Genomic DNA, 18,817 nt, shown 5'->3' on the forward strand with positions numbered 1-18,817 from the left:
GGATGAGAGAATGAGAACATTGGTTGACTCTCGCACTACTAGTTGGTAAGAAAAAGTAGAGACCATGTACAGTAACGCTATTTGAAACAGAGGAATGGAATAAACTTACCAACATTTGAGCTCCTTCACCTTTGCACTGTCTAGTAAACGCTATACCCAATGGATGAGTTCCAAGCGGTGGATAAATATGCTGTCTGGGATGTCAGTGCTCGCGTGATCTTAACTTAAAGTGTTTCTTCCGGTCCTACACATGCACTCCTAACTCTGCCCGCCTGCTTCCTTGTCTCCTAAATATTGGCGTAACGTTTACCGTGTGATACTCCAGCTGTGTTTTCCTTGTATATCGTGTGTGTGTGTGTGTGTGTGTGTGTGTGTGTGTGTCTGTTTTTGTCTATTAGCCAGTCGTTCCTTCGCTATCTGTCTCCTTTCTCTCTCTCTCTCTCTCTCTCTCTCTCTCTCTCTCTCTCTCTCTCTCTCTCTCTCTCTCTCTCTCTCTCTCTCTCTCTCTCTCTCTCTCTCATTTATCTGTCTGTCTGTCTGTCTGTCTGTTTGTCTGTCTACCTATCTGTCTCTATATTCTACCTGCCTATCTATATATCTATCTATATCTATCGATTTACTTGTATGCTTGTATGTAGGTGAAACACACACACACACACACACACACACACACACACACACACACACACACACAGGAAGTCATAGTCTAAAAAAAAAAAGAAAAAAGAAAAGAAAAAGAAAACGACAGATTGAATTCCTAGTTTGTATTCCCGAGTCAAGAGTGAAAGAGTCGAGGATACACACACAAGAGATGAATTGATTGATTCTGGCGCGGCAGTAGGACACGAGGGGCATTACTAAGCTCTCCTCACCCTGACAGCCAACCGCCCAGGGAGTGTGTTGACCCCGAGGAGGAGAGGAAGGCACGTCTCTTGTCTGTGTCTGTCAGCTGGTGGTGGTGTTTTGTTGATAGGATTGAAGGTTTATTGATATTGTGTGATATTGTGGTGGTGGTGATAGTGGTGGTATGTGTGTGTGTGTGTGTGTGTGTGTGTTATTTGTGCTTTCTTTTTTTTTTTTTTGTTATTGGTGGTGGTGTTTTTGTTGTTGATGATTATGTTGCTTTTGTTGTTGTTGTTGTTGTTGTTGCTGTTGCTGTTGTTGTTGTTCTCACTTTTATTATTATTATTATTATTATTATTATTATTATTATTATTATTATTATTATTATCATTATTATTATTATTATTGATTTTTATATAGTTATTGTCACTATTTCTTATCTTTTAATTGTTCATGAATAATTGTAAAGCATGCATTTACTATTTTACTCATTGGTCTTTATTTCACAGAGGCAGATGGAAAACTGATAAAAATTTCATCCTATTCATTACTTCCTTTGTTATTTGCTTTTTATTTTTTTTTATTCTAAGACTTAATTGGAAAACTTTTTTACTCATTTTCTGGGGAACGACAAGGAAACAATTCTTTATCTCCTGTTTTATATCTGCATCTTATCAATTAATTAACATTTTTTAGCTCTCAGCCAAGCCTTTCTTAAACGTGAAAAAATAATACACCAAAATTTTTTTTCTTCTACTTCATGTAACTTTATTTTTGCGGCCATTAAGAAATATACATACTGTTCTTTAATTCCCAAGCAGCACTGCAGTGACGGAGATGTTGCGACACTGGCTCTTTCCATTTTCTCTATCTCACTTTTCCTTCTTTGCTTTCTTCTTTCTATGTCGTTTTCCTTCTCTTGTTACCTTCTTATTTCGATTTTCTTCTTTTCTTGCTTCATCTTCATTTAATATAGGATTCGCACCCCATTATGAGTGTGGCACCTTGAGTTAACTTTCTCTATTTGTCTTTCTTTTTCTTTGCTTTCTTCTTCCGATGTAGCTTTTCTTCTTCTCTTGATTTCTTCCCATTTCATGTTTGTTTTCTTGCTCCATCTTCATTTAATGTTGGATCAGCATCTCATTATGAATGTCGCACCTTGAACTAACTTTCTCTGTTTCTTTCTTTTTCATTGCTTTCTTGTTCTTATGTATTTTTTATTTTATCTTCTTATTTCATTATTCTTCTTTTCTTCCTTCATCTTTATTTAATGTAGGATTCACAGCCCGTTTTGAGTGTCGCACCTTCAAGTAATGAACTCCTGCATACTGATGGAAAAGAAGCAGTTTTATTCTTACATCGATTAAGAAATATGATACCCCTCTTCATTAATTCATAAGCTAAATTCAAGAAGTCACGTGGTCATAGGAAAAGCCACGACTTACTTGCCTTTTTCAACAGAACACAGCTATTACTACTACTGTTGTTGCTGCAGAGAGAGAGAGAGAGAGAGAGAGAGAGAGAGAGAGAGAGAGAGAGAGAGAGAGAGAGAGAGAGAGAGAATGATGATAATGATGATGTGATGATAAAGAAATAAAATAAATAAGAAAAAATTTAAACACAAGAAGAACAAAAACAAGAACAAAAACCAGAACACAAAAACAACACCAACAACACCAGTAACACCAATAACAATAACATACACAAAGCGAAAGACCAACTATTAACACCTCTTTTTCACTCGCCCCGCAAACTCAGCACCACCACCACCACCACCACCACCACCAGGAGACGGCCGGTGGGTGGGTGGGTGGCTGGGCTTGGCGAAATATTGCGTCCACTTTGCATTTCATCCAGATAATCCTTTATTCCACGTGCTTCTTTTTTTTTATTATCTTGTCAAATCCCATGAATAAAGATGCGGTGTTTCTGAAAGAGTCCGCTTCTCTGTTTCTCTCTCTCTCTCTCTCTCTCTCTCTCTCTCTCTCTCTCTCTCTCTCTCTCTCTCTCTCTCTCTCTCTCTCTCTCTCTCTCTCTCTCTCTCTCTCTCTCTCTCTCTCTCTCTTTCTCTTTCTGTGTGTGTGTGTGTGTGTGAGAGAGAGAGAGAGAGAGAGAATAACAGGTAACAAATTGCCATATGCATCAAAGTGTAGTAATTAAACTTTTCAAAAACAAACAGGTGAACAAAAAACTACACATTGATCTATGGAACGTTTTACGCCTTTCCCTGCCCTCCCTTCCCCCTCCCAGCGTTGTGTTGTCACGGGGTCACTGCACTGCTACGGGGATGAACACTGTACATCACCCACACTGCCTGCGTCCCACCTGGCATGTACGGAAATTAATCACTGTCATCACCGTTATTATTATTGTCATTGTGATATTGCCAGTGTGGTCATAATTGTTCTTGTTGTTGTTATCGTCGGTCATCATTATTACTGTCATTGTCATTGTCATTATTGCCATCTTCATTTGTGTCGTTGCTATCGTTGCTTTTCATATTCACTGCCATTATCATCATTGTCATTATTATTGTCGTCGTCATCGTCAGTCGTCATTATCACTATCATTATAATAATTTTCATCATTAATGTTTATGCACAGCACAAAAAAAGAAAAAAAAACACTAATAAGGGTTAAAAAGCTTTATTTATCAAAAAAAGATACTGAAAGGTATTTATTTTCTTTGTAACCTTCATCTCCCTTACATTACTGCAATCACCACCACCACCACCACCACCAGTCACCTGTGTATTTTTAACTTCAATGCCTTTACTAATGTATGCAATTTCATTCTATATATTTTTTCCTTTTCCATCTTATTTCTTTCCACTTTCATTCTACTCCTCTTTTTTTTTTTTTACCCTAATTCTCATTTCAGTGTAGGAGAAACACTTTTTCGACCTTTTCCACTCATCTGTCAAATTTCCGTCTATTCCTTCCCACGTCAGTACAATTTACCATCTCTGTCTAATTCTGTGTCAGTCTCCTGCATTTTTTTCTTGGTATCAGTTTCATTGCCGCAGGAGCGAAGGAAGCATGATTTGTGTTATAAGGAAGTTATGTATCCTACCAGACAACTTGCACTTAAATAATGACTTAAATAATGACAATGTAGAAATAAAAGGATGGATTAATTAATAAATAAAATAATATAGCTATCATGATTATTACATAGAACTAGAAAGATCAAAACAAACTAAATATTATTAATTTTACAGGGAATGCTACGATTCAACATCAGTAACAACAACAACAACAACAACAACAACAACAACAATAAAAATACTCCTCCTCCTCCTCCTCTCCTCCTCCTCCCACAACCACCACAACCACCACCACCACCACCACCACCACTTCTAAACCCCACAACTAACTCACCAATCACATTACACCATCAGAAACACTCTTCCCACATCCACTCAAACACACACACACACACACGAAACGCACTCATAAAACAATCACAACCTTCCTTGCTCAGAAACTGGCGGGCGGAAGCAGAATGACCCCAGCAGTGACAATAGAGAAGGTTAACTGAGATGCGTCTGTCTTTCTGTCTGCCTGTATTCACGTCAGCAGGAATTAAGAGAGAAAAAGCGAGGGAGGACATGAGAGGTGAGTGTAACAATAAAACATCTTGTTCCCTTCAGCTACAACGTGTTTATTCCGCGGTGATGGCTGGTGTTACTCTCTCCCTTTTGTTGCGGCTGGGTGTTTTGATGTTTTTGTGGCGTTCATCTTGATTCATGTGACGTGGGGAGCAGCGTGAGGTTACTGGATGAGAATGCGAGTGTCAATTTGTTTTTATAAATGGTTACAGAGATGAAGGGAGCGAGTGGGGGAGAGAGAAAGATGGGAATGTGTGTGTGTGAGGACTAGAGAGAGAGAGAGAGAGAGAGAGAGAGAGAGAGAGAGAGAGAGAGAGAGAGAGAGAGAGGGAGGGGATAAAGAAGATTAACGAAAATAACAGAAGCAAAGAGAGAGAAAAGTAAAAAGGCGTGGAGGAAGAAAGAATGAAGAATATGAAAAGAATGGAGAGAGAGAGAGAGAGAGAGAGAGAGAGAGAGAGAGAGAGAGAGAGAGAGAGAGAGAGAGAGAGAGAGAGAGAGAGAGAGAGAGAGAGAGAGAGAGAAATTGAGAGAGAGAGAGAAATTGTGTAGATAACGGCCAAGACTGTTACCAATTCCATACCATTTTGTACGGCTGCCAAGTGTGTGTGTGTGTGTGTGTGTGTGTGTGTGTGTGTGTGTGTGTGTGTGTGTGTGTGTCAGAGCCATTATTAGTGTTGATAGTGCCAGTGTTAATGAATGTGGTACCTATTTTTCAGTGATATTGGTGTCAGCTTTAGTGTCAGTGATAATAGTTCCAATTAATTATTATAATTCAAATTTTTTAGTATTATTAGTAGTGCCAGTGTTGATATTAATGGTAGGAGTGGTAGTATTAATGTTTGTAGCACCATTTTTTTTTTGTGTGTGTTGTTCCAGTTTTAGTATTAATGCTACCTACTGTTTATAGTAATGACGCTAATTTAATTTTAGTGATGGCGATGTCAGTGTTAATAGTGCCAGTTGGTAATGTTAATGGTCCCAATCTTTAGTGTTGATGGTTTTAATGGTGTCACTTGATAATAATACCTGTACGAATTTCTAGTGTCACTGCCAAAATTGGTATCATGCCCTCAAATTTTAACACCGACATCAGTAGTCAGAAAAACACTGCTCCGTACCCAGCACTAGTGGCGCCAGTTGTCTAGTTACGCACTAGTCACCCACCATCACCATCTAGCTAACCACTGCCGCTTGTATTGCCTCGGGATCATAGCCGCGCCCGGTGAGCCTCGGTAACGTGTGTCCCATGATGCACTAAGCCCCGCCACTTGTGTCATACGCGGTAATTCATCTTCCTTCACCGGACATTTGACTGTTGATGCTGTTTTTAATGCTCTCTGTTTAGTTTAGTCGACCGCTGCTGTGATGTGTGTGTGTGTGTGTGTGTGTGTGTGTGTGTGTGTGTGTGTGTGTGTGTGTGTGTGTGTGTGTGTGTGTGTGTGTGTGTGTGTGTGTGTGAGTGACATGTTTCAATTTTTTTTATTGGATTCTATAGATGTTAAGGTAAATATTTGTGAGTGGTTTAGCATACACATTTGTGGATAGGTAAGTGAAAGAATGGGTGAGTGGATAGATGGATAGGTAGGTAGATAGATAAATAGATGAATGGATGGATAGACTGATAGATTTATAGATAGGTGCGTAGACAGTTGTACAAAAAGGAGTGATAGATACATCGATAGATAGATAGATAGATAAAAGATAGATGAGTAGATAAGTAGATGAATGAAAAACAGATAATTCAATAGAAAGATAGATAGATCAATGAATGAATAAATAAATTGATTGATTGATAAAAAAAGACGTATAGTTTTTTTGGCTACAAATATTTTAATACAAAATTCATTACACAGGTATACATAAAACTGGTCCATATTGCAATTACTGGCCATCAAAAAACAGTGAATTTCATTACACATATGTACATAAAATGCCTGATACAAAATTAATAGAACACAGGACACACACACACACACACACACACACACACACACACACACACATACACACACACACACATACACACACACACACACACACACACACACACACACACACACACACACACACACACACACACACACACACGTTTTTGTTTGGATGAGATCAGTATGACAAGATCCACGGCCATTTTAAGATGCCCACCCACTTTAGGGAATGAAACGCAGTGAGTATCGTATATAGATTAATGTTACCTCGCTGACTTCAGGCTCATGTGCTGAAACGCTTCCTTCTTTCATCATGACTGTTCTCAAATGCCACTGAGGTCATCTGTGGAATTATTTTATTTATTTATTTTTTTTAATGATTGTACAAATATCTTGTTAAACTGTCACCGAAGTTCTAGAAACATATTTCAAAACCAGTTACATTTATTTGAGTCTGTTAAACTGTCACTAACATTATGAAAGCACCCTTAGAATCAGAAGTACTAGTAAAGGTTGCATGACTTTCACTAGAAGCCTGAAAACATCTTTGAAAATGCTAATTACTTTCATTATAACCTTTTAAACCATCACGAGAATCATGAAAGCACCCTTGAAAACCCTAATTACCTTTTACAAGAGTCTGTTGGACTGTCACTAGTACCATGGAAACTTGCTTGAAAACCTTATTAATGTCCAGTAAGAGGCTGTCAAAAGTAGACGAGTAAAGACGCTGAAGTGTTTGGGAATACTGTCCTCACCTTGTCCCAGATGTGACAAGTTACAGAACGAACACCTCTTGGGAAATCTTTCTAATTCCTTCAGCTGCTGCTCTCACGTATTACATTATATTGCATCAGGCAGAGGAGCGTTGGCTGGAAAAGCTTGTTATTAATAGAAAGCATAATCATGATTAACGTAAAACTTATTAAAAAGTTACGGAATTAAAAGTTGACGGAGGTAAAATTTATTAAAAAACATGTGAAGGGAAGACAGGCTGTGTTGAAAGGTGGTGCTGAGAGTATTCAGGGCCGATTTTACAATCGCTTCCTATTGTTGTGATCGTTAGCAATGAAAAATGATCTCCATAAGTATCGGTTATTATTCTTGTTAACACGGAGGAGAGTGGAGAGTGTAATAAAGATGGCGTCAGTATCTTCTCTCGGGACACTCTTCCCATCATATCTCACGCATAATGAAAGGGAAAGTCTATACGTGATCAAAGTTTACGAGAGAACCTTATCAAGTCTGGGGAGATGGAGGAGTGCGTGACCCCGATACGTGGCACTGTGGAGGCACCGTGAGGCAGAGGAGGGGCAACGAGCACTGTGTAGGTCAAGCGCCTGGTCGTCTGGGTGTTCTGACGTCCTGGCACCTCGCCGCGCCGGCCCTCGGGAAAAAGATGAAAAGAAAAAGCAAGGGTGGTGTGTCCTTCATACTGCTTTGTCCCGTTTTCCTTTTTGGTTTGATCCGCCTCCCTGTCCCGCGGCCTTGACCACTCTCTCTCTCTCTCTCTCTCTCTCTCTCTCTCTCTCTCTCTCTCTCTCTCTCTCTCTCTCTCTCTCTCTCTCTCTCTCTCTCTCTCTCTGGCTGGCTGGCTGCCTGGCTCTCTGGCTCTCTCTCTCTCTGTCTGGCTGGCTGGCTGGCTGTTTATCCGGCTTGTTGGCTGTCTGACTGGCTGGTTTCTGGCTGGATGACTTGGTTTTCTAGCTGGCTGTCTGACTGGCTGTTTGTCTGGCTGTCTGGATGGCTGGCTGTCTGGATGGCTAGCTGGATTGATGGATGGATGGCTGGATGGATGGATGGCTGGCTGACTGACTGGGTTGCTTGAGGGCTGTCTGGTTGGTTGCCTCGCTGCTTGCATCTAATTGTCCGTCTGTCTGTCAGTCTCCCTCCTTGCATATCTGCCTGTTTGTCTGTTGCATCTTTCTGCATATCTGCTTTTCCTGCCTGTCTTTCTGCTTGTCTGTATGCATCTTTGTCTGTTTGTCTATTTATATTCCTGGCCTCCAGTTTCCCTGACTGTCTGTTTGTCTTTCTTTCTTTCTCTGTCTACTTGATCGTCAGTCCATCTGTCTGTCTACTTCTGTCTGTTTCTTTCTGCATGCTTGCCTGTATACTTGCTTGTCTGTCTGTGCCTACATCTACCTCCCTGCCTACCTTTATCTACCTCTCCCACTTCACGTCTCTGCCTTTGCTTGCTTCCTGCCCTGGTTCCGTGCCACTCTCTGCTCTCCTGCCTCACTCTGCCAATCTTCATTACCACTTACCCTCTCTCTGTCCAGGCTCTCCCACCCTCCTTCCCTTCCACTCTGCCATCCACTCCGCCATCCACTCCCCAATCCATTTCATTCTCTTTCCTGGCCTTACCGCCCCATTACCTTCTCTCCTTGACCTTCTCGCACCTCGTTCCCAGCCAGCCACTCTCCCATACCTATGTTCTCCACCTTCATTCCACCTTCATTCCACCTTCAGTCCAGTTTTCTTGCATTTTTTTCTTATTTTCTCTATTCATCTCCATTCATACGCATCATACATCTCTCTCTTATGGTCTTCTGTTTTCTCTCACGAACTCCATGCTCTCTTTCTCTCTCTCTCTCTCTCTCTCTCTCTCTCTCTCTCTCTCTCTCTCTCTCTCTCTCTCTCTCTCTCTCTCTCTCTCTCTAACTTTTATTTTGGTTACCTCCATATATCTTGGACACAGTCACAACAACAACAACAACAACAACAACAACAGCACCACCACCACCACCACCACCACCACCACCACCACCACCAACAACAACAACAACAACAACAACAACAACAACAACAACAACAACAACAATCTACTACATCCACAACCAAAATCACTACAGCAGCAGCTACAACAATCACCACCACCACCACCCTCCTCCATTTCCTTATCACCCTCTAACCTTTCCACATAACATGACCAAACAGTCCTCATGGCCCAGTTAGATGATGTCATTCCCTCCTTCCTTCCCTCCCTCCCTCTCTCTCCCTTTCCTCCTCGCTCCCTCCAGTCTTGCATTATTCATAGTCTGGGGTGTGCCTGCCTCGGCTCTATATCCCCTCCTTCATAATTTTCACTCCTTGACACTCCCGACCTGAAAGCAGCGAGGGAGTTCACGTTTTTCATATCTATGCGGGGAAAGGGAAATAGTTATGTGCTTTCGCTGCGAGAAGGTTCAGTAAAAGTGTGGGCGGGTGGTTGCTGTCTGGGTGGCTAGGTGGTGGTGTCCTTTGTTTCCTTTTTATCTGTTGTTGAGTTGTTAATTGTCTTTTCTTTTGTTTTGTGGGTTTTTCTTTTTGTGTGTGTTTTGGTTTCATTGGGTGTAATTAGCGTCTTTTGTGTTGAGTTTTAATTTTTTTTTCTTTTATTTTCTTCTATTCTTTTTTTTTTTTGTTCTTTCATGCAGTTCAGTTTTTATTGGAATTGTACGTAGCTTCGTGTCTTGTTTTTGTGTTCCTTTCTTTGTTCCTGCTTTGTTCTTTTATTCTTTTGGTTTTCTCTCGTTATAGCGATGTTGAAGTCACGTACACTTGCTTGAATCCGGTAATCTGCGTTTTTTCGTCTTTTTACATTATTTTTTTTTTTCTTGTAATCGTGCATGAGAAAAATACACCGAATATTTAGGAACTTGTTTGAAAATACTTGAGGGAAACTTTAATTTTTGCATTTTTATAACTATTCGCCTGTTTCTCGCATACCTGTCTCGTACACACGTTCGTTATTCATACATCTGCCTCTCATGTATTTGTCGCTGGACTCTCCACACATCTGCCTTTCACCTCTCCACACACTTGTTTCTCTTACACCTGTTATTTGTACATCTGTTCCTCGTGTATCTGGTCTGGTCCTTTATCATTCCACACACCTGCTCCTCTTTTCTTCGCTCCTCCTCCACAAGCTGTCTTTCATCACTACACACCTCACTCACACCTTCTCACCCATTTGATTTTCACTTATCCACACGTCTGCTACTTCACTCCTCCACAGATATGTTCCTTCATCCCTCAACACATCTGACCACCCCTACACACACACACACACACACACACACACACACACACACACACACACACACACACACACACACACCTGAAATTTCGTTCCTACACACAACTCCATATATATTTCTTCACCTCTCCACACCTGATCATCCCTACGTACACCTGTCCTTTAATGCCTCACAATCCTCTTTGACTCTATATTTCAAACAGCAAACAGTTACCATTTTTTTTCACATATTTTCCAGAAACACACACACATACACACGCAGGTAGAGACCGGCTACTGTGTTTGCTTTAAAAAGTTGCATTTAAGCCAGATTAATGTCGAGCCACTTGGCGTGACCTTCCCTGTAGCTTTATGGGACATCTATGTGAGTGTGTGCATGTTGATGTGGCTTTGCTGTGTGTGTGTGTGTGCGTGCTGATGACTTGCTGTTCACTGTTTAAATGTGTGGCGTGTGTGTCTGATGTGTTATGGGTGTTGCTGAGACTGTCCGTAAGATGTAGGATTGTTGTAAGTGTGTGCGTGTTGACTTGTTGTTCACGGGTTGTATATGTGATGTGTGTTTATGGTGTCATGGGTGTTGTTTGGACCGCAATGTTGTCATGTTAATTATGCTGAGTATGCTTTAGGGAAGGCTTTCGAAAATAATTTGGATCGAGCGGAAAACAAACGAAGTGATAAGAAGAATGGATGTTGGAAGAAAAGTACTATTGAATGTGAGAATAAGATGGTATTTATAGGATATGTAATGAGAAAAGGAAGGATAGAGGACCTAAGTTTAATGTGAAGAATCCAAGGTAGAAGAGCAAGAGGCAGACGAAGAGAAAACTACATGGATAAAATAGCTCGAGAAATATGAAATGGGAGCAAGGCTGGACATCTGCTACATCCGACCAACGCTCTGTGGTCAATAAAATATCAATCATTCAACTCTAACTACTATCTAGACTCATCGTTCCTTAGTCTCAAAGCGTCCTAAAGGATTTTCATTCTACAACCACTTCTAAATATTAAACTGGCTAAGCTCTAGAAAACCAATAATATAACTCTCTCACTGCTACCAGATACGTCGTTCCTCCGCCATTTTGCTCCCTAGACACCTCTAAACATTCAGTTGTCTAGGCACTGGAAGATCAATCATTTAACACTTTCACTGCTGTCATATGCATTTCAAAGCACCCTCAGGTATACTTGTTCCCCAGACAGCTAAACATTACACTGGCCAAACATAGGGAAAAAAAAAAAAAAAAAATTCTTCTGATTATTTTTCTTTCCTGTAGGTGCTTGTAAGGATCTTGTGCAGTGCTCTTAGTGTTGTGAACTGCTGTGTGTTATTGCTGATAAGGTTCTGAGTGTTGTTATGAGGATTACGGTGGTCTGTGGGTGCGTGTGTAAGGCTGGGTGTTACCATAAGGACGAGGGTTCATGAGTGTGAGTGTGCTGATGAAGTTTCAGCGATGTGTGAGCTTGCTAATGTGTTTTCATGAGTGTTATAATGAGAACCGAAGATATGAGTGCATGTGAATGAGTTTTGATTGTTCTTATGAAAGTTATGAGGGAGTACAAGTCTGTATTGACGAGAGTGGGGTGCTGTTATGAGAATTAAATATAATGAACGTTTTGAATAAGAACGGGGATTTTATTAGTGTGTGTGTGTGTGTGTGTGTGTGTGTGTGTGTGTGTGTGTGTGTGTGTGTGAATGGTAATGAGCTTTTTGAGTGTTATGAAGGTTATGACGTTTTAATGAGTTTTTGTGCTGAGTGCTGCAGTGAAGATGAAAGGCTATTAAAGTTTCTATTAAAATAACGGTGTTTGATGAGTGTGTGCGAGTGTCAGTGAGGTTTTGGTGATGTTATGAGGAGTACTGGAGATTTTATAAGGATTTATGAGCCTTTATGAGTGATGTTATGAGGAACACCGCTGCGTCACAGTTCCAGTCATCTATAGTTCTCGTTTCATACGAGAATTCGATACAGTCTCGTAAGACTCAATACAGTCTCGTAAGGGTCAATAGGTCTGCTGCTGTTTGTTCCTTCTTGGTCTTCTCCAGTTTTCCTCATCCTCCTCTTTTCTTTTTCTTATTACAACAGCAACAACAGTAACAACAACAACAGCAACAACGACAACAACAACAACAACAACAAAAATAATAACAAAACTACTACTACTTCCACCACCACCACCACCACCACCAACACCAACACCACCACCACCACTACTACCACCACCACCACCACCACCACCACCACCACCACCGCCACCACCACCACCACTGCTATCATATATGCAATTCTTTCGCTCCAACAAGTAAAATTAAAGTAGTGAAATCAGGCAGCCTTGGCCGGATGTAAAGAACTGTTGCTGTTTGTAATGTAAACACGCTTCTTCTGTTGTTCTTGGCTGGTCAGAACTGTGTGTGTGTGTGTGTGTGTGTGTGTGTGTGTGTGTTTTCCTTTCTCAATTTCTTACTCGTCCCTCTCCCTCCTTTTTTTTTTTTTTTTTTCATTTTTTGCTTCCCGTCTTTTATTCCTGTTTTTTTTTTCGTAACTGCTTGTTTTGTTTTCTTTCTTTCTGTGGAATGTTTTATGCTGGTTGTATGTTTGCTGTTTTGTTTTGCTTTTTCTTTCATTTTTCATTGTGTTTGGGAGTGTGTGTAGGCGAAGCGTCCTGCTGCCTGGCTGGGAGAGGGAGGGGAAGAGAGAGAGAGAGAGAGAGAGAGAGAGAGAGAGAGAGAGAGAGAGAGAGAGAGAGAGAGAGAGAGAGAGAGAGAGGGAGAGGGGGGTAGAGGGAGAGGGAGGGACTCGCTCGATTGTTGGCTCATACACGATGCATTTTTTCTCTTTCTCTTTTCTTTAATTGTCCCAAATTGTTCAGTATTTATTTATTTTTCAATATTTAATGAATATTTTATTGATCTGTTTTCCTTTTTTTTTTTTTTATCTGTCTCTTTCCTTTTATGATTCCAAGTTATGCAATATTTTTCTTTCTTTTTTTTCTCTAACTCTATGATATTTCTGTTTTTTATTCTGTTTCTCTCTTGTTTTCTTTCGTGTCTCTGTCTTTCAATTCTTAACTTTTTAATGTTTTTCGTACGCATTTCTCGTCTCTCTCTCTCTCTCTCTCTCTCTCTCTCTCTCTCTCTCTCTCTCTCTCTCTCTCTCTCTCTCTCTCTCTCTCTCTCTCTCTCTCTCTCTCTCTCTCTCTCTCTCTCTCTCTCTCTCTCTCTCAACTGTCTTATGTCTTAACTTTTCTACTTTACTATTTTCCTTCTTTTCTAATATGCTTTTTTTTCTCTTTCGTTTCTTTCTCTTTCGTTTAACTGCTCTAACTTTCCTAATTTCTTATTCTTTCTCATTTATTATGCGTTTTTTTCTTTTTCCTCTTTCCCTTTTCCCCAACCAGTGTAATTTTCTTAATTTCTTCCTTTATTCTGTCTGGTTTAATTTCTTTCTTTTTATTTTTTTTCACTTGCCACTTCCTTTTTATTATTTTCTTCCTGTCATTAGGGATTTCTCTTTTTTTCTGCCAGTTTACTTCTCTTTTTCCCTTCCTTTATTGTCCTTGACTTTCTCAGTGTTTTACCTTCTATGTCTGTCTGTATTTCATGTTTTGTTTTAATCTCCCTTTCTCTCCCTCTTCCTTTCCTTTTAACTTTCTTCTTTCATCTCACTCTCCCCTCCTTTACTGTAGGGACCTCTCTCTTTCAATCTTTTTTTTTTCTCTCTTTATCCTTTTCCTCCTTGGTTTTGTTTAATTAACTTTATTCTGTATCATTATTTATTATTTCTCTTTTTCTTTTATCTTCTACAGCACTATATTTCTTCTTTGTTGATTTTATTTTCATTTTCGGCAGTTTTATATTCTCTTCGATTCCTGTGTTTTTTAATCCCCACATTTGTTCTTTTTTCTGTCTCTCAACTGTTGCACCTTCTTTCTTTGTTGTTATATCCTAATACATTTTATTTTTCCAGACTTTTTTTTTCTATCTTTCTCATTTGTTTCCCTTTTTTCTCTATTGTTACATTTCAATACATGTTATTTTTTTCCAGATTTTTCTGTCTTTCTCATTTCCTTTTTTTTTTCTTTTCTTTTACCTCAATACACATTACTTTTATAGAAGCACCTTTTTATGGTCTCCAGTTTTCATTACTTTTTACAGCCCGTAATTAATTAAGTTCTTTGTGTTCTTTTTTCCCTCTTTTTTGCCTTCCCTCTTTGTTTTTGTGCCTCACTCCCCATGGAATTGCTAGTTCGTCGCGCCACCACAATAACACGACATCCTTTCTTCCCTTTCCTGGAAGCACAGGCAATGTTCTAATGTCCCCTCCTCCCTCAAGTGACGTGCTCTCCTCTGGGTGAGTGATGGAGGGCTTGGACCAAATATACTGCACCAAGCTGGAGGCAGGAAAGGTTTTGAATAACGTGTGAATTACGGTTTTTTCCCCCACTTCGCCCTTCAGAGCAATAGCCAACTTTTTCTTTTAAATGCTTTAGTATGCGAGCCAGACGAAAGTTCCTGGTGACAAGTTAAATAAGTTACATTCTTTGGTTAAAAGTGTGTGATGGACTTTGCCGCGACTCAATTTGTTCAGGCGGCTGCGAGATCGTTCGTTATATGCTTGCTAAACTAGACAGTGGAGGTGAACGAAGGGGTGGATAGAGATAGGGATGCATATATCAGTATCCGCTGCATCAAGAATATAAGTTTCTAATGAAGCATAAGTTTGAACCTCGAACCTTAATTCTTGTGGTCCTGCTTCTAAAATCACAGATGTTAAAATCAGGAGAAATCAACACAGCAAACAAAAACATAACAGAATCCCACAGTTGTCTCTCACACACACACACACACACACACACACACACACACACACACACACACACACACACACACACACACACACACACACACACTGCAATAAATACAAGAAAATAAACTTAACAAAATTTTCCCACCCAAATTAAATAAAATTTTAAACCGCTTGCAAACACCACCCCTGTCTCGTTATTTTTTTTTCTGGTCACTTGTCAACAATATGGAAAGCACTGGAAATCAACACACCCAAACACACGCGCAAGGAAAAAAACAAAAAAAACAACATAAACCATAATTGCTCCCCCCCCCCAAAAAAAAAAAAAGAATGAATAGATAGGTAGATAAATAAGTATGTAAATAAATTAACAAAATCTTAGCTCCCAAACCATATCCTTAAATTTTTTGCTTTCTTCCATAATACTAATACTCTATAAACATGATGGCTAATGAAAACTAGTATACAGAACCTTGACAGCAGAATCCCCAATAAGATGCAGCTTGCAAACCCCCAACCTTCATGTTTGTGTTCGTCCTTTGACATGCAGCGTAAACCCAAGAAATGACAGAAATCAAACTAGAAGATGAAAGAGAAAAATTGTAATCTTATATTTTGTTCGTGTCTGTACACTTATTTTCTCTCTCAAAATATGAAACACAAAGCAAATAAGAAGTTATAAGTGAACCTTACCCTGATATCTGTTTTCCTCTCTCGACACTCAATATTAACCCAGGTAGTATTTTCTTTCCTAAAATATGAAAGACAGGGCAAATCAAAAGATAAAAGAGAACAGATATAATTAATTCTTCTTGCAAACTCCACCCCAGATTTGTGTCTGTCATGCAACACACTGACATCCCTTGTCTGGCTTTGTCTTGCGAAATTATGAAAGACAACGGAAAGGAAATGTCTTAACAGACTCGCTCTCTCAAAGTAAATAAATGGAAAATAAACAGACATAAATAAGTAAATCTGTAAATAAATAAACAAATCAATAAATGTGATAGTAGTTAAGTAAGTAATATTAATATATAAAACAGGAATTAAATGTCTCAAATGAATCCCTTACTCTAATTAAATAAATAGATTAGTGCATAACAAATAGGCAAATGCGTACATTAATAAATAAATAAATAAATAAATCTGTAAATAAATGATTAGAATCTAGACTAGAGACTCAAGCGTTTATTTCTTTGTCTGTAATTCCATGGCCTCTATTGCCACCAGTCTTGCTTTCATCTCAGAATATGGAAGACAGGAGACGTCACAACGTAAAAGGAATGAGACGGTACAAAAAATTCTTCACAAAATACAGCGTAGAAATTCCATTCTTGATTTCTTTGCTCATGCACCTTCAGTCGCTATTACTCTATTATTTCAGTCTAGTTTTCCCCCAAAACTATGAAAAGCAGGATAAATCAGTACACGTAAAGTAAACATAGCAAGAAAATCCCTAAAGAAATACACATTGCAGATTCAAAGTTATATTTTTGTATCTTTCACAAGCCATCATTTTCCCAGTTTTGGTTTCCTCTTGAAATACAAAAGGCAGGAGAAATCAATACAGGAAAATGATACATAATAAGAAAATCTCTAAAGAAAATTACCATGCCACGATTTTCTGTACCTTTCCTTCGATGCTCACTATTATTATTCCACTATTGTTTTCTTATAAAATATGAAGACAGAAAAAAATCAATACACACGAAAAACCAAACACTGCATACTCGAGGACTGATTCCTGTGCCTGTCTGTCTTGCAACACTGACTACTATTCCAGTCTCGTTCTCCTCACACGATTAAAAAAAGAATGAATAAATAAACAAAAGAATCAGGAGATATCAGTACACGGAGAGGAATCATAGTAAGAGAATCTCAAAAGAAAATACACTGCACACACTATGTTTGAGTCATGCGCCTGCCTATCTTGCAAAAACGTACTCTTATCCCACTCTTATTTTTCTTCCAAGTATATAAAAAAGCAGAAATCCCTACACAAAAACGAAATCCACCATTAAGAAAATACGTACACAGTGAATATTCCGAGCTTGATTCCTGTGCCTGCCTGTCTTGCAGCATTTACTATTATCCCTGCCTTGTTTTCCTCCCAAGACGTAAAATACACGCGGTGCTGCTCGTCCCCTTCGACAGACTCCCCTGCAGGCGACGCGTGTGAAAACTGATCCACTAAGGGAAGGGAGGAACAAAGGATGAGCTCACAGCAGGAAACTCCTTTAGCGGGGGAAGCAGAGGGATTTGGAACACACTCCCAGATGACACTCACGTCCGTCACTCTTATGGACAAGGGAAGCCATGTGTAGGAGAAGACAGGGAGCTGATTGGACAAGAGCATATAGCGCTGCGCAGTGAATGGTCACCAGGGTTCATGTGTCAAATTAAAACGTGAAATAATAAGTTTGTGTGTTGCAATTAGTGTGGCTATTCATGCCTGTGCTAAGATAAGGTATTTTCATAAACAAATACGTGGCATCTCTGTCCAGATCAACAACATGCTTATAATGTTTTCTCCTTTCGCTTTTTTGTTTGTGTTCTTGTTATTTCATTTATTGAGCTGCCCCCTCCCTTGATGAAAAATGATACTTTAATCCTCAACTTTGTATAAATATCTCTACGTGTTTGCCGCATTTAGTCCAGCGAATCGTAAAGAACCATAACAATACAGCATTTCCCCCCAGCGAGTGTAAGCCTTTCACAATGGCCTGCAAAAAGGTGTGTATTCCATTAAAATATAACAATACTTCCTCACTCTCACTGCTACGTGTTTCCACTGCGCGGGAACTGACTGCAGCAAATAGCGAAGCCAAGGCAAGTGTAAGTGAAATGTGTCTCTCCACAATCGTAGAGTTTACAAAAGGGTGATTTAACCAAGGCTATTTTCGTTTTTTTTTTTTTTTTTTTTTATGTATTTTTATTTATCTTTTACGTGTTAGGATATCTGGCCATGGGTACATATATGAGTAAAAAGAAAAAGACTGGTGACAACGCTACTCCTATCAGAAGAAATATAACAAAAAAAAAAAAAAACATTAATAATAATAATAATAATAATAATAATAATAATAATAATAATAATAATAATAATAATGACTATGGCAATAAAGATATCAATAACAATAATATTAACAACGATAATAACAACAATGGTAATGACAATAAAAAGCAACAACAATAGAAAAAAAAAACGAACACAACTTTACTCCACACTAGACTCATACATCTAACACAACCTTGAACACATAACACACACACAAAAAATAAATAAATAAATAGATAAATAAATAAAATAAAATAAATGAATGAATAAAAAAAACAAATAATAGAAAAAAAAATAAACAATAACATATCATTACATCAAAATCAATAACATATCATTACATCAAAATCACGAACATTACTGTCACTTAATAACTAGTACAGGGCTGAAGGAGTGCTGAGTCACATCACTTCACGCTTTTCTCTCTCTGCTTTTTTCATCGCTAAACTTTGCACTTTTGAGTAAGAGAGAAATACTGCAGCCAGGAATATGTGGGAGTGTTACTTCCTCACAACACTGAAAGCAGGAGTGGATGGGTGTTGCTC

General features: G+C 39.1%; 1 protein-coding gene across 1 annotated transcript in view; it reads left to right on the top strand.

Annotated features, from left to right (window-relative positions):
- The window catches only part of LOC135113333 (uncharacterized), a 144,464-nt gene extending 126,628 nt beyond the window's left edge, over window positions 1-17,836 (top strand). Inside the window, exons 4-5 of the transcript XR_010274789.1 lie at window positions 4,328-4,461; window positions 17,330-17,836. The gene's annotated coding sequence lies outside the window, so the exon portion shown is untranslated. The remainder of the gene's footprint in view (window positions 1-4,327; window positions 4,462-17,329) is intronic.
- The last annotated feature ends 981 nt before the right edge of the window (window positions 17,837-18,817 follow it).

This window comes from Scylla paramamosain, chromosome 25 (genome assembly GCF_035594125.1).
Source record: "Scylla paramamosain isolate STU-SP2022 chromosome 25, ASM3559412v1, whole genome shotgun sequence".
In the NCBI taxonomy this organism is placed as follows: Eukaryota; Metazoa; Arthropoda; class Malacostraca; order Decapoda; family Portunidae; genus Scylla; species Scylla paramamosain.